The following is a 13,038-nucleotide window of genomic DNA, read 5'->3' on the forward strand; positions in this document are numbered from 1 at the left end:
TTTGCAATTGCCCAAACATCTCAACCGAATCCACCCGGTGTTCCACATCAACCTCATCAAGCCGGTTCGGGTGTCCCACTTACGGCCACCGGATGACCCTCCGCCTGCTCCGTTGCTGATTGATGGGGAACATCATTTTGAAGTTCGTGAAATTCTTGATTCCCGCAGGCACCGTAATCGCATCCAATACCTGGTGGCTTGGAAACACTTCCCCCCATCCCACACGGAATGGGTTGATAAATCCCACGTTCGTGCTCCCCGCCTGCTACAGAAATTTTATGCTTCTTATCCCGACAAGCCTTGACTTTTCTCCCCTCCCTCTTCTTTTTGTGTTTTGTCGTTTGTCTGTTTTGTTTGTTTTTCTTCCAGGCCTGACAGCCTTTTTTCCGGGGGACGGCCGGATGTCAGCTTCTGCCTTGCTGTTGCTTCAGCTGCCATGAAACGGGAAGGGGGGGGCTTGTATTTGGGAGGGGTTAATTGATGTGCTGGAGGAATGTTCTAGGATGTACCAGTCGTTGGGATTGCGCATGCGTATGTGTTTCCCGCCTGCATCAACGGCCTCGACATTCCATCGTCCGGCCTGTCTTTTTGAAGTTATCTCACACCTGACATTTGAAGGACTTATGATTGGACTGGAGCTTTGATCCTAAGGGGGGGGGGGGAACGGGCTATTCTATATATCAATTGCTTTCGCGCCATATTAATCAGACTTTGCTTTGCTACTGCTCGCTTACCATTTATAATTAGTAAAAGTACTTTTGATTTCCAACCTATGGAGTCTCTTAGTCTTCTTTCCTAATTATGTAATGGAGTGGGGCTTGACAGTTGCCCAGTTAGAACCAGTACCTTGGCAGACACGTCCCAGCTTCCCTTTCAAAGCTTTAGCCTTTGCTTTTGGTTTTTCCCTCTTGGAAGGGACTTAGAAATCATTAAATGTGAGAGAGAAAGACGTCAGTGCACTTTGATCATTCTGTTACAATATGCAGTGCTGTTGGTTCTGTTGTCATTCCACATCAGTGTCATATTGAGCTGTTTTTATTCCTGGTTGAAAGAAGAGCTGGCAGAGATGCATTCTATTCATGTGCCTTCCTTCACAATGCAGGAGAAATGTCCAGCTTCTTATGAAAAGGAAACAATACTACAACAATCAAATGAAATGGAGCCAAGAATTAGGTTTCCTCTCTACTTTCCAAATTCTGCCATTCCATAAAAATGAAGGAGGTGCACCTTGGTATGTTAAGGAGGATTCCACTTAACTTTTTATAAGGGAGTAGTTTTGTGAAAAAGCCAGTTTGGATTTTCTGAATGAAAATTCAGGATGGTTCCAAATACAGCTATAGGCACATTTCTCTTCTTCTCTCCTTCTTTTTTTTGAATGGGCTATAAAATACAAGCCAACTTCATAAATACTTTCTTGCCCTCTCTCTGTCCTCATGCTAAACTGGCTAGCTGAGCTAGATTTGATGGAATCAATATATAAGAGCCGAGGTGGCGCAGTGGTTAGGGTGCAGTACTGCAGGCCACTTCAGCTGACTGTTAGCTGCAGTTCAGCGGTTCTAATCTCACCGGCTCAAGGTTGACTCAGCCTTCCATCCTTCTGAGGTGGGTGAAATGAGGACCCAGACTGTGGGGGCAATATGCTGACTCTGTAAACCGCTTAGAGAGGGCTGAAAGCCCTATGAAGCGGTATATAAGTCTAATTGCTATTGCTATTTTTCTGAAGCTCTGTCATGTCTCATAGTCAAATTTAGTAAATCAAGCATAAGGGTTATGTGTAAAATCCTTTCCAAAGGCAAACACTAATTTATTAGTGTTATTCTACAAAATGTTTGATCAGAATGGGCACACTGCTTGAAAGCTCATTCATGATAATTGCCTTAAAAATGCAGTGAGAAATGGTGTAGATTAAATGAACATTTTCTACTAGAATTCTGAAGAATCCCAAACTCCCAAGTTTACCTCTAAATGGATAGATTGCTACTCTCGTGTACACTTGTTCTTGCTCATATTTTATCTTGCCGCTCATGCAGCATATCCATTCCAGTGAGGAATTCCAGCACAGTTGCTCAAAGACATGAAATACCTTTGCCAATTTCCAGGGGGAGAAAGCGTTCTACAGTGTACAGTATATATTCACCATATTCTTGGTGGTGTATCTCTGTGATTCAGTAATGAACTTTCTTGTTCAGAAGTCCCTTAGACTGAGGTAACATGAGTGCTGGAAACATCTGAAACAAACCAACAAAAAGTATATCTTGCTGGGTGTTTGATACTGTCTACCAAATGAGTTAGAAGGGACAGATATATCAGGAAACTGAGGCTTAAAAAAACTTTGAAAGGGTATTAGGGGACATTTCAATCACTTAGCTATCCAATTGGAAGACTTCTGCCAAATACATAATGTCAGATATATTTTTCACATATCCTGGTCATATTTGTTCTCTATCAAAAGATTTAAGATGGGCATTAGAACTACTTTGGATCTAGAATTTATGGAAGATGTTAAATTGATAGAAACTTTTACAAGTGGCTTTTAGAAAATAAACTAAGATAAATAGTAAGGAAGATGCCACAGAAAGAAAACCTTAGAAATAAATGTATTGTGGATGACTGAGACTTCTAAAAATGACAATTAAGCATAGTCTCAAACAATACTTGTGAAGAAGAAAACTAGGGGACATCTAAAGAAGCCCTTGTGGTCCCATAGGCAGCTTGCAAAGGGGCTGAAACTAAAGAAGGAATGATGATTGGAAATGTAGTGCCGGTCTTTCCTGATTAGTTCCACCGTGATTCCCTGAAAATAAGGCGTGATATCTTTTTTTACTCCAAAACAAGCACTAGGCAGTTATCAGGGCATGGATGACTTGCCTGTGGATGCCCTGAGGTAAGCTGGTGCAGCTTTACCCCTCCACCTGCGTCACCTTACCTTATATCAGTGGTTCCCAAGCAGAGCTGGCTGGAGAATTCTGGGAGTTGAAGTCCACAAGTCTTAAAGTTGCCAAGTTTGGGAAGCACTGCCTTATATCAATGGCACTGCAAGCAACCAAACGGAATAGACAGATGGCTGCGCAATCATGCTAGGGCCTATTTTTGGGATAGGGCTTATTTTTGGGGAAACACGGTAGTAGCTTTTTGTGCTTTTTCCTTACTGCAAAGCAAAGTCACAAAATCACGAAGAGGGGACACAGTACTGGCTGAAGTACTCTGTTTTACACGAAGCCATTAGCCAGCTGGAAGAAAGGAAGAGCATGCTGGCCAAATTAAGAAGATCCTTGGTAGCTAGAAGGTGAAGTGATGTTTTTTATTTTAGTTGCTGATATTATATAAAAAGTTTGCTGTTTTTTATGAACTAGAAGCCTTCTAGAACCTTCTGATGAGAGGCAATACAAATGTATGAATAAATAAAATATTTGGGGACTAAAATTTTATTCCACCTAAAGAAAAAGGAAAATAGCCACAAGCAACTGATGCAGGAATAATATTTCAGGATGTTTATCTCTTCCAAGGCCAGTTATGATTATACTTTAGGTTATCTAGAGACATTCCCAATGCAAACTATTATATTTAATTCCACCTAAGTAGAGGGCACTGCCTTGTGCTTTCTTCCAACAAATCACAAGGTTTAAATTGCAAGGTAAAAGCACAAGCAGCGGGGTGGGAGGAACTGTGCTATCACTGGGGTGAATCATGTTCCCCTGCTTTGTGTTGTCTTCAAGTGAGCCATAGTTGGGACTCATTAATAACTGATCCACAGGGAAATGGTGTGAGGTGTCCTCATTGTCTTTGGTGACAAAGACAGGGAATGAAAGTTTTCATAGCTATTTCGCAACCTACACTGTGCAAGCAGTTCTGAAAGGGAGATGCACATTTTGCAGGAGACAAAAATAACATTAAGGAAACAATACCCTTGTGGTTTTCTTAATGATCCTTGGAACAGCAAAGAAAACAGTGCTGTTAGCGAAGGTAAAATGAACGTGTTTAAGGCTGACATGGAGGAAACAATGGGAGGGAGCCAAGTAAAGAACAAGGATCAAAATCTAATTTGGCTGAGAGCTACTATTGGTTCTGCACCGTCGCATTCATGAGTTTTTCCACAGAGTTCAGTTTAATTGCCTGTCAACTCCAGAGGGAATTGGCAAAGGGACTTGGTAGTCACAGGAGTGTGAAAATCTGAATGGACCAAATTCCTGGCTCAACCAATTTAATGGCCCAATGCTTCAAAACTCTGAATGACCACTTGACGGCAGCAAAGAGATACAGAGGATGTTTTGCTGCCATCTGTTTTAGTTATCGCTCCTTATGTGTGTGCTCTGAATGCATGCTCTATGGTTGTACGCTCTGCAGGCAGCTGGCCCACAACCATAGAGCGTGCGCCCAGAGTGGCCACTGCCAAAAGACACGGGTTGGAAGCCATGGAAAAAGCCAGTCTGGGATGGTGGTGAAGGTGCCCTGACTCTGTAATGAGAGCTAGGCCAAGCATCGTGAGGCTGAGAGGCGGGTGAGTGAGAGCGGAAGAGCCGCTCACATAACCCCCTCTCCAGCTGTGCAGAGCGCCATTCACTGGCATTTGGAAGGCACCAAGCCATGAGAGCCGGGCAGCAGCGAACAGGCACTCATGCGGCTTGGCGATACGCCTAGGTCAGTGAATGGCACTGTGCCCAGCTGCAAAGGGGGTTTGCCGGGTGGCTGCTCATGAGCATGGTCACTTCATGGCTGTTGTGTTGCGCTGCTGTGACAGCACAACATAGCCATTTGCCCATGAGGCTGTGCCCGGCTCTTTGGGAGCCCGCTCGCAAGAGAGCAGCCGTCCGGCAACCCCCCAAAAATAAACCCTCTCCCCATAATAAAGGCCTAGCCATATTTTCAGGGAAACACGGTAACTATTTACAGTCTGATTCTTGTTTCCTTCTGTGGAGCAAGGACCCAAAATACTCAGCGTAAGCAAGGAAACAGATACCCAGAAAGTATGGCATAAATCAATAAATATCAACTTCACAAAATACACAGAATTGGATGCAAACTTATCAATGCTTAGGAGAAGTTAACTGAAGCCACTGGTTGAGTTGCGTTATGACATGGAAATGAACTAAAGTTGTTTGAATCTGGGTTTTACCTAATACATGTATACCTCCCCAAAAGTGAGCAGTTTAATTTTTTTTAAAAAAAAAATAGCATTATATTGCTTTTCTTGTACTAATACCTACAAGACACTGTTCAAGAGAATATTCAAGATAATGTAGGTTGCAAAGTATTCTGTATGGATTGAAACCAAGATAGCAGAAACAGAATTAAGAAGTAGAATGATTATCAACACAGTAAACATGTTAGATACCAGCACTGAAGATTAAAACGGTTTTAAGTGCTGGACAAACATAAATCTTTTTAGTAGATCAACAACAATGTATACACGGTTAAGAATATGGTCCTTTAAAGGACTATTTACCTATTGGGAGAAATCCATTGGGCTATAAAGATGAAAACAGTTAAACCCAGAAATTGGCAACATTTGTACCAAATCTAGGATTGGCTCTCAGCCTCCCCAGATGTCCAGGTGGATATTCATAATGCTTTGTGCAAGGAAAGCCTTTCAGTGGTCATCAAAAGCACTTGCTCCTTTTTGTTGTTTTCCCAATGATCTAGGACTTTAAGGCAGTTTGAGGAGCATTGGACCATACCTAGTCACCAGTCCCAAAAGTAAATTGCTGATGGCGTTGATGAATGTTTCTTGTGTGGGAGAACAGGAAGGAAGAATTTGCAGTCAGACAGTGCAACAGCCATAGGACTAAAGGGCAATGATCAGTGAAGAGGTGGATATGGATTCCAGCGAATCAACTGCATAAGAGTCTGCCTGGAATCCACACTATATATCAGACATTAATACAATTGCAAGGGGCCAGAGGTATTTCACGAGAAGAATCCTTCACTCCTCTGCTCACAATAGAATCCCTTATGCCACCAATTTTGGGCTTGGACAAACTGGAACTACGCCGCCTACAGTCTGACTTAAGCATAGTACACAAAATTGTCTGCTACAATGTCCTACCTGCCAACAACTCCTTCAGCTTCAACTACAATAGTACATGGGCAAACAATCAATACAAACTCAAGGTAAACCGCTCCAAACTCGATTGCAGAAAATACGACTTCAGCAACAGAGTGGTCAATGCCTGGAATGCTCTACCTGACTCCATTGTTACATCCTCTAACTCCCACAGCTTCAACCTTAAACTATCTACCGTGGACCTCACCCCATTCCTTTTTTTTTCCCCACATAATTTTTTTTTCCCATTTCATTCTATACAATCACATGTTTACTGTGCATAACTGGGGCATGTAACATTGAGTAATAAACACAGCCTTCACTTATATAGAAAATGCCCCCTACAATACAAACCCAATATACCACCTTGGCCCACCATACACCCTCTTTCAACCCCCTCCAACTTTCATTCTTCCTTCTTACATACCCCTCTACTACCTACTTCCCCTCCCCCTCTATCACTCCCTCTCTTCATCCATTCCCTCCCTTCCTTCTCCTCCTCCTCTCTCTCACCCTCTCCACCCTCCTTCTTCTTTCACTCAACTCCTCCCTTCGGTGTACTTCTATTGCCTTCCAATATATTCAGCTTGTTCTATTTTAACACTAACATTAAAAAGCCACAGTATACAAGTGCAAACATGTATTTTAGAATTTAACACATATTATATTTCCCCCCTCCCCCCCTCCCCCTAGAACCCCACCTCCCTTCCCTCCCCCCGACTTCCCAGAGCCCATACACGGTATAACTTTTTAACAATCACAGTCTAAAATGTCTCTACATTGAGCTCAGCTTCTTACTGTTACCCAAATTTTAAACAGTTTAAGTTATTACTGATGTTAAGCATAAGCTATCTGGAGTTTCTTAGTCCCATATTTACTTTGTGTATAATCAATCCATTTTTTCCAGTCTCGTTTATATCTCTCGTTTGAATGTTCTTTGAGATATGCTGAAATTTTTGCCATTTCGGCTAAGTTTATAACTTTCAAAGTCCATTCTTGAATTGTAGGCAAGTCTTTCTTCTTCCAGTATTGCGCCACCAAGAGTCTTGCTGCCGTTATTAAGTACAGAACCAAATTAATCTCTGCTGCTGTAAAGTCAGTACATATACCTAGTAAAAACAGCTGAGGGGTAAATTTTATCCTTCTTTTGAAGATATTTTGCAAGATCCACCATATTTTTATCCAAAATGCCTTAACATTACGACATGTCCACCATATATGAAAATATGTAGCATCAAGAGAACCACATCTCCAGCATTTAGGCTGAACATTCGGATACATAGAAGCAAGCTTTTTGGGATCTAAATGCCATCTATAAAACATCTTGTAAAAATTTTCTCTCAGATTTTGTGCTTGTGTAAATTTTACATTTCTTACCCATATTCTTTCCCATGTGTCCAGCATTATTGGTTCCTCAATATTCTGAGCCCATTTTATCATACAATCTTTAATCAATTCCGTTTCTGAATCCATCTGTATTAATACATTATATATTCTCTTTATGTGCATTAAGCTTTGATCTCTTATTTGTTTAAACAAATTATCCTCAGCTTTTACAAAGCCAGTTTTTTGATCTATTTTCCACCTAGCCTGTAATTGGCCATACTGAAACCACGTTTGAACTACCTTCTTTTTTTTAAGTACCTCTAAGGATTTTAATTGCAACACCCCTCTTTCAATAATAAGGAGTTGTCTATATGTGGTTCTATCATGTTTTTGTTCTATATTCATATTTTCAATTGCATGTCTAGGAATTGCCCACATGGGCAATTTGTCATTTAGTTTATGTTGATATTTTTTCCAGACCCGCAATAAAGCATTTCTTAAAATATGATTTTTAAAATTCTTATCCAATTTTTTGTTAAATAACAAGTAAGCATGCCAACCATATACCAAATCATGTCCCTCAATATTCAATATTCTGTCATTGGTTAAATGGATCCAATCACTAATTGCAGATAAGGCCACTGCATCATAATATAATTTTAAGTTAGGTGATTTCAATCCTCCTCTTTCACATACATCTTGCATTATTTTCATCTTTACCCTCGGCTTCTTTCCTGCCCATACAAATTTGTTGATACCCTTCTGCCATTCTAAAAGATTCACATCTCTTTTGAGTATTGGTAACCTCACCCCATTCCTAAGAGGTCCGTAAAGGGGGCGTGCCTATCTTTCCTGTCCTACTGTCCCCAATTTATTTGTACTCATTTCCTTTGTTCATGTCCATATATTTATATTTCTCTGTTAAATCCAAGTCATATTACTAAATGCTGCTCAATTAACGAAGATTTAGCAAAGATATCAACAAAAAATGGATCAACATATTCAACCATATCACAAGACTCTTATTGGTGGTTGCTATTATTAGCGGGTTTTAGAATTTGGTATTGGTGCTTCTGTATTATAGAATTTATTGGAGTGAGCAGAAGATAAGTATGAGGAAGCTAGCAGGCAATGGGGAACAATAGAAGGTTTGATCTTTGCATATCACGTGGCTTTTTGTAGTAAAAATAAACTGCTAATCTAGGCCGATTCTATATGTAAAACAAGACCATGTGTGGTGTGTGTGTGTGTGTGTGTGTGTGTGTGTGTGTGTGTGTGTGAAAAGAAAGGTGTTGGCCAGGCCATGAGCCATGTGACATTTTATAACTTCTCCTCAGGTCACTCGCATTGTTGTGAAAGTAAACTGCCTGGAATTGCACTGGCATTATGTTAATTGCCACCTGAATATTTTGCCAAGAACCTGGAAATCAGTCCCTCCAGAATGGAAGAACAAAACTCAGAACATTATGTACATGAATAAAAGTGATTAATCATTAATGTATCCAGGAAACAACTTGATCAAAGTAAAATGAGGCTAAGAACCACTAATCAAAGTGTGAAGCGTCTGTGGCTCCTGTGTTCACACACCTTGAAATATGCTCCTCCAAACAAATATGTGTAGGACTTCACAGAGTAACTAAATTATGCAAACCAAACATTTGCCATACAGGCTTCATGTTTCATGCCATGGTCTTTCCATATTTTATTTCAGACATAAAAGTATATCTATGTAGTGTAAATCGGTAAAGATTTTACAATATAAGTGTTACAACACAAAACAAAACTTATAGCCACATGCTTTATTAGGTGGGAACGCTGAAAGATGCAGTCCATCACATCAGTAGAGCATCAGCCTGAGTATAGTCTCAGATTTCTCCCAGAAATTATTGTTATATGGGATATGGTTTTAGTTCCGAGGTACGTTAAATGTTTCAGAAAAGCTGAGATTTTTATTTTGTCACTCGTCATTCTTCTCTTATCATTCTCTGTCTCTGTCTGTCTCTTTGTCTTTGTCTTTCCATCTCTGTCTCTCTCTGTCTCTGTCTCTCTCTGTCTCTGTCTTTGTCCTCTCTCTCTCTGTGTGTCTCTGTCTCTCTGTGTCTTTCTGTCTCTGTCTTTCCATCTACCTCTCTCTCTGTGTCTGTCTGTCTGTCTGTCTGTCTCTCTCTCTGTGTCTTTCTGTCTCTCTGTCTCTTTCTGTCTCTGTCTCTCTGCGTCTTTCTGTCTCTGTCTCTCTGTGTTTCTGTCTCTGTCTCTCTGTCTCTCTCTCGCTGTGCCTTTCTATCTCTCTCTGTGTCTTTCTGTCTGTCTCTGTCTCTCTGTGTTTTTCTGTCTCTGTCTCTCTGTGTCTTTCTGTCTCTGTCTCTCTGTCTCTGTCTCTCGCTGTGCCTTTCTGTCTCTCTCTGTGTGTCTTTCAGTCTCTCTGTCTCTCTGTGTCTTTCTGTCTTTGTCTCTGTGTTTCTGTCTCTCTCTGTCTTCCTCTGTGTGTGTGTATGTGTCTTTCTGTCTCTCTCTCTCTCTGTGTCATTCTGTCTCTGTCTCTTTCTCCGTCTCTCTGTGTCTGTGTCTGTCTGTCTCTCTCTCTCTGTCTGTCTTTCTCTCCCTCTGTCGGTGTCTCTCTGTCTCTCTCTGCCTTTCTGTCTCTCTCTGCCTTTCTGTCTCTGTCTCTCTTTGTGTGTGTGTCTCTCTCCCTCACCCCTCTCTCTCTGCACACACATATATAATACCATGCTGTTTCCTTTCAGGAAAAAACTAATGTTTTGGTCCTGAAAAATTTTGAAGATCGGAAGGAGGGACGCGACCACAGGGTGAACACAACAACTACTTTATTAACTGGTAAGTATGACAGCGATTCAAGGGAACGCGGTGCGCGCCCAACTATTTATATAAACAAGGCAGCCAATAGGAACCCGGGACTTGGGCAGCAACAGCTGTCAAGTCCCAGGTCCAATCAGAGCTAACTTTCGGCTGGCAACAGCCTCCTCCGCGTCCTGGCCAATCAGGATGGAGGAGGCTGTTGCTGACCTCCAAAAGGTGCTGAAACTTTAGTTAACCAACTGAGCCTATTTGCATGGCTCATTAATATTTAACACCCCTTCCCCCCCAGTTCTGCGCATGCTCCCCGGGTGGAGCATGCGTAGTCCTGTAAATAGGCGGGGCGGCGCCGGACCCGCCCCGACCTTCGCAGTTCCACAGGAGTCGTCGGCGGAGGTGGACCTCCTTGTCGTAGCTCCTCCCGGAAGGGGGTGTAGCTCCAAGGCACGCCTTCTCGAGAAGGCCCAGAAGGCGGGCTCAACGGCAATGGTAAGCAGGGACGTGGTGGCGTGTCCTGAATAATAGAGTTAGGTCTGGGAGGAGTGTCACTGGGGAAAGATGTAGCTTCAGGTAGGGCCTGTTCTGCGGCGGCTTGAGCTTTCTGTTGGAGGCCCCTGCAGGGGGCGCTCGGGTAGGCCGGGCCTGGTGTGGAGAAGGCCCAAGGATTCGACTCTCCGGATTGAGCTTCTGGTGGCTGATAGGAGAGGCCTGGTGTGGCAAAGGCCTCAAACTGCAACCCCGGAAGGGCGGTGTTGACTTCAACTGGGTCCGGACTGCCGGCCGGTGGCGGGAGGCGCCTCCTTAGTTGATCCAGGTGGCGCCTCCATTGGGATCCATCAGTCAATCCGACCCTAAAAGAACAGGGGCCTGTCAGGGCGGTTACGGTGGCCAGAACCCATTGCGTAGGCCCAGAAAATGCGCGGGCCCATACTGTGTCACCCAGTTTAAACGAACGGGGAGGGATAACCCCCAGGTTGCTCGGCTGATCCCCTGAATACAACGGGTGTAGCCGGTCCAGGGGAGTCCGCAGACGCCGGCCCATCAAGAGCTCCGAGGGGCTTCGGTTGGTTGTAGGGCAGGGAGTGGAATGTTGGCTTAGCAGGTAAGCCGCCACTTTCTCCTGCCAGTCGCCCCGGTCCATGCGGCCCAGGGCCTCCTTCGCTGAGCGGACCGCCCGCTCCGCCCGGCCATTGCTGGCCGGGTGGTACGGGGCTATGGGCGCATGCCGGATCCCCTGCTCGGCCAGAAATTCTTGAAACGTGGTGGACATGAATTGGGGCCCATTGTCCGAAACTACTAGGTCCGGCAACCCATGTGTTGCAAATAGCCTTCTCAAGGCCCGGACCGTACTCTCCGCCGTGGTGGAGCCCATCAGGACCAGCTCCACCCAGCGGGAGTAAGCGTCTACCACAATCAAGAAACTCTGGCCGTGGAAGGGACCAGCGAAATCCATGTGGAGGCGTGACCATGGGCCTCTCGGAGCCTCCCACTCGCGAGCAGGCCCGGCGGGGGGATTTGGCCTTGACTGTTGACACGGGGTGCAGCGGCCTACATAGGCCGCTATCTCTGAATCCAACAAGGGCCACCAGACATAGCTACGGGCTAATGCCTTCATTCGCGCTATGCCAGGGTGATCCTTATGGAGCAGGGATAGAACTTGTGGCCGCAGTGCAGCAGGGATCACTACTCGATCCCCCCAAACGAGGCACCCCCCGTGGAGGGAGAGCTCCGCTTGTCGAGATTTGAAGGGCCGGAAGCCCTCTGCCACCTTATCCGTGGGCCATCCCCTCAAGACCCAGGAAGTGACCTGGGAGAGGATTGGATCGGCCTTAGTGCAGGCCGCGACATCCGCAGCAGAAATGGGAAGGCCGGAAGACGCGATGGAAAGGATGGAGAGACTGGGCACCTGGGTGGTATCGGTCTCCGGCAAGGGGCAGCGGCTTAGGGCATCAGCGTGCCCTAGCTGCTTGCCCGGACGGTACTGCAGCGTGTACGAGTACGCTGCGAGGAACTCCGTCCATCTCGTCATGCGGGGGGAGAGGATGGGGGGGGTCGGCTTGTTGCCTGCCAGAAGCCCAAGGAGTGGCTTGTGGTCGGTGACAAGAGTGAAAGGCCGACCATAGAGGTAGTCATGGAACCTCTTAATCCCGGACACTGCAGCCAGAGCCTCTTGTCGATCTGGCTGTAATTTCGCTCCGCCGAGGAGAGTGTCCGGGAATAAAAGGCCACAGGGGCCTCCGAGCCATTCGGGAGGACATGGCTCAGGACCGCCCCAACTCCATAGGGGGAGGCGTCACACGCTAACGTCAGTGGCATCCTGTCATTGTACTGAATCAGGACTGCCGCTGACGTCAGAGTCTCTTTGACAGCCGCGAACGCATGCGCTTCGCGGCTCCCCCAGCGCCAGGCCGCGGATCGGTCGAGCAACCGATGCAGCGGCTTGGCTAGTGACGCCTTGTGCGGTATGAAGGGGGCGTAGAAGTTCAGGAGCCCTAGGAACGCCTGCAGCTCCGCCTTGGAGGTGGGTGCCGGGGCGTTCCTAATGGCTGCAACCTTTGAAGGCGTGGGGTGGATGCCTTGGGCGTCAATCATGAAGCCCAAGAATTCCACCTTAGGGACAGCAAACGAGCATTTGCTGCGTTTAAGTTTTAGGCCCGCGCCCCTGAAATGACTGAGGACCTTCCGGAGTACTTCGATGAGTTCTGAGCGGCTGGAAGCAGCGATCAGAACATCATCGAAATACGGAACAACGCCCGGTAGCCCATGGAGCAAGATCCCCGGGGCCACGGAAACGCCGAATTGAAGGCGGCGACAACGGAAAGCCCCACGATGGGTGACGATGGTTTGGGCAGCCGCCG

The sequence above is a fragment of the Thamnophis elegans genome, chromosome 3, assembly GCF_009769535.1.
Source record: "Thamnophis elegans isolate rThaEle1 chromosome 3, rThaEle1.pri, whole genome shotgun sequence".
Classification (NCBI taxonomy): Eukaryota; Metazoa; Chordata; class Lepidosauria; order Squamata; family Colubridae; genus Thamnophis; species Thamnophis elegans.